Consider the following 4,067-nt stretch of genomic DNA (forward strand, 5'->3'; position numbering starts at 1 on the left):
AGGGTGAGGGTTAGGGTTAGTGTGAGGGATAGGGTTAGGGTTAGGGTGAGGGTAAGGGTTAGGATGAGGTTTAGGTAAAGGGTGAGGTTTAGGGTTCAGTTTTCGGTGAGGTTTAGGGTGAAGTTTAGGGTTAAGGTTAGGGTTAGGGTGAGGGTTAGGGTGAGGGTAATGTTAGGGTGAGGGTTAGGTGAGGGTTACGGTTAGGGTTTGGGTTAGGGTAAGGTGTGAGGTGAGGGTTTGGGTTAGCGTTAGGGTCTGAGTTAGGGTTAGGGTGAGGTTTAGGGTGAGGGTTAGGGTGAGGGTTAGGGTTAGGGTTAGTGTTAAGGTGAGGTTTAGGTTGAGGGTTAGGGTTAGGGTTAGGTTGAGGGTTAGGTTTAGGGTTAGGGTAAGGGTTTGTGTTAGGGTGAGGGTTAGGGTTAGGGTTAGGATTAGGATGAGGGGTAGTGTTAGGTTTAGGGTGAGGGCTAGGTTGAGTGTTCAGCTTAGCGTTAAGGTTAGGGTGAGGGTTAGGGTGAGGTGAGGGTTAGGGTTAGGGTGAGGGTTAGGGTGAGGGGTAAGGTAAGGGTTAGGGTTAGGGTTAGAGTTAGGGTTAGTGTGAGGGTTCGGATGTGGGTGAGGTTTAGGGTTAGGGTTAGGGTGAGGGTCAGGGTGAGGGTCACGGTTAGGGTTAGGGTTAGGGTTAGGGTGAGGGTTAGGGTGAGGGTAAGGTTTATGGTGAGGGTTAGGGTGAGAGTGAGGTTTAGGGTTATTTTTGGGGTTAGGGTGAGGGTTAGGGTTAAGGTTAGGGTTAGGGTGAGGGTGAGGGTTATGGTTAGATTTAGAGTGAGGGTGAGAGTCAGGGTGAGGGAGAAGGTTAGCATTAGGGTTAGGTTTAGGGTGAGGAAGAGGGTGAGGATGAGGGTTACAGTTAGGGTTAGGGTTAGGGTTTGGGTTAGGGTGAGGGTTAGGTTTAGGGTTAGGGTTAGGGTGAGGATTAGGGTGAGCGTGAGGGTTAGGGTTAGGAATAGGGTCAGGGTTAGGGTGAGGGTTAGGGTTAGGGTTAGGGTTAGAGTGAGTGTGAGGGTGAGTGTTAGGGTTAGGATTAGTGTTAGGGTTAGGGTTAGGCTGAGGGTGAGGGTGAGGGTGAGGGTTAGGGTTAGGGATAGTGTGAGGGTAAGGGTTAGGTTGAGGTTTTCGGTGAGGGTGAGGGTTAGGGTTAGCATTAGGGTTAGGGTGGGGGTTAGTGTTCGGATTAGGTCTAGGGTTAGGGTGAGGGTGAGGGTTAGGGTGAGGGTTTGGGTTAGGGTGAGGGTGAGGGTGAGGGTTAGGGTTAGGGTGGTGTTTAGGGTGAGGGTGAGGTTTAGACTGAGGGTGAGGGTTCGAGTGAGTATGAGGCTTAGAGTGTGGGTGAGGGTTAGGTTGACAGTGAAGGTTAGGGTGAGGGTGAGGGTTAGGGTGTGGGTTAGGGTTAAGTTAGGGTGAGGGTGAGGGTTAGGGTTAGTGTGAGGGTTAGGGTGAGGGGTAGGGCTAGTGTTAGGTTGAGGGGTAGTGTTAGGTTTAGAGTGAGGGTTAGTTTTAGTGTGAGGATAAGGGTTAGGGTTAAGGTCAGGGTAAGGGTTAGGGTGAGGTTTAGGGTTAGGGTGAGTGTTAGGCTTAGCGTTAAGTTTAGGGTGAAGGTTAGGGTGAGGGTTAGGGCTAGGGTTAGGGTGAATGTTAGGCTTAGCGTTAGGTTGAGGGTTAGGGTGATGGTTAGTGTTAGGTTGAGGTTGAGGCTTAGGGTTAGGGTCAAGGTGAGGGTTAGGTTTAGGGTAAGAATTAGGGTTAGGGTTAGGGTGAGGGTGAGGTTGAGGGTGAGGGTTAGGGTTAAGTTTAGGGTGAGGGTGATGGTGAGGGTTAGTGTTAGGATTAGGGTTAGGGTTAGGCTGAGGATGAGGGTGAGGGTGAGGGTTAGGTTTAGGGTTAGGTTTAGAGTTAGGGTTAGGGTGAGGGCTAGGGTGAGGGTGAGGCTTAGGGTGAGGGTGAGGGTGAGGTTGAGGGTTAGGGTTAGTGTAAAAGTTAGGGTTAGTTGAGTGTGTAGATTAGGTTGAGGGTGTGGTTTAGGGTGAGGGTTAGGGTTAGGTTGAGGGTTAGGTTTAGGGTTAGGGTTAGGGTGATATTTAGGGTAAGGGTTAGGGTAAGTGTGGTGCTTCGTGTTAGGGTTCGGGTTAGAGTGTCATTGAGGATTAGGGTTAGGGTGAGGGTTAGGGTGAGGGTTAGGGTGTGGGTGAGTGTTAGGTTTAGGGTTAGGGTGAGGGTTAGGTTTAGGGTTAGGGTGAGGGTTAGGGTGAGGGTTAGGGTTAGGGTTTGGTTGAGGGTTAGGGTGAGGGGCAGTGTTAGGATTAGGGTGAGGGTTAGATTTAGTGTGAGGATTAGTGTTAGGGTTAGGTTTAGGATCAGGGTAAGGTTTAGGGTGAGGTTTAGGGTTAGGGTGAGTGTTAGGCTTAGCCTTAAAGTTAGGATGAGGGTTAGGGTTAGGGTTAGGTTTAGTGTTAGACTTAGCTTTAGGTTAGGTACTCTGCACACGCAGAGTACCTCCCGCCTTTAGCCCCAATGTTAAAAGGATGCTCCTAAATAGGAAGGGGTGCCATTTTCCCCTCTCCCATGTGCAATAAACTGCTTTACCTATATGTGACTGTGTCCACGTGGTCTTCTGGGATGGGTGCTTTCATTGCTGCTGTGACTCAGACGACAGCTTCCCTGGTTAGTTTACTCTTCCCTCCTGGGAATTTGAGCTGCCCCAGGGACCTTGTACTGGTCTCAGGCCCCCCTTAGGACCACTGAGGTAACTTTCTACTGACCAAGTGGTCTACTTCCATCCACCACAACAGGGCCGGATTTGCCCCAATTCCCAAGTGAGTGACCATTTACAGTAAGCTTGTTTTCATAAGGCCACTGGGCTGCGATAGGGAGAGATCTTGGCACCAAGTTTTGAGCCCTACTGTAGGGGCCTAGGCCACTGGGCCGTGGGCCAAGGGCCTCAGCAGTTGCGAGTGATGACACTTCTTGCTGCCTGTTCCCTCCGTGTTAGCTGAACAGAGCACTTCTTGGGGATGCCCAAGATAGCTCTAGCATCAGCTCCCTTGGTCACTCATCATGGGTGGAGCACAGCCTAAAATTCCTTCGGACACAACCTAAAACTGCTCAAGTTTCATATGATCTTAAGCCCCAATATTCACTGTACAGTAACTCCATGTGGCCCCTTCACGGGACACTGGGCCTTGATATTTTATGGGATTTACATAATTTCTCTGAGCACTCAGGCAAATGGGAAAAGTTGTCTATATACAGCTCCCCCATCTCTCCTTCCTCATCTCCCCTTGTCTTTCTCTCCCTCTGCCTCTTTGCCCATGCCCTTGAAAAGTTGAGATACAGATGGGGTTTTGGTGACTCCTCCTCTGGGTTCCCTCTCAAGACTAGCCATCCTGGCTTAAACTCTTCTCTGCCTCCCTGCCTGTGTGGCTGGCACAGAGTGGGGGTAGGGGCTAACAAGTTTCCAAAGATAAAGAAACTATATAATTAAGTTGGCTGGGATTTAAATAAGGTCAAGATTAATACAGCAAGTAAAGCCGGCATGTCATTCTTTATGTCTATCTATACTATTATTTGTCAAGTTTTTATGTAAGCCACCTTGGATACAGAGCTCACAATGGTTAAAATAACTCTGGCAAGTATTGTAAGGTCCCCTCCTGGGTGATGAGCAGACTCCACCCTCCTCACAGCAAAGTCTCCACCTGGTACCTGTGTTACCTAGGCAACTGGGACACCTGGAAGAGGTCACATCTGCATCCTCTGAGGTCACATCTGAATTTGAATTGGCCACACCCTTCTCCACCCATACCCTAGATAAGGCCTAGCCCAGGCCCAGATGCTCTCTCTCTTTGCTCTTTTCTACCTCTTTTCTCTCTCTTTCCCAGCCTACTGAATAAACCTATGCCTTACCTGAATACCATGTATGTGGTGCAGTTCTTACTCAGCTACCTCTTTTTAAAAACCTAACATAAATGGTGCCATGACTCGGATAAAGGGCTTAAAGTCAGGATAGGTGGGAT

Source organism: Dipodomys ordii, unplaced genomic scaffold, assembly GCF_000151885.1.
Source record: "Dipodomys ordii isolate 6190 unplaced genomic scaffold, Dord_2.0 Scaffold172, whole genome shotgun sequence".
Classification (NCBI taxonomy): domain Eukaryota; kingdom Metazoa; phylum Chordata; class Mammalia; order Rodentia; family Heteromyidae; genus Dipodomys; species Dipodomys ordii.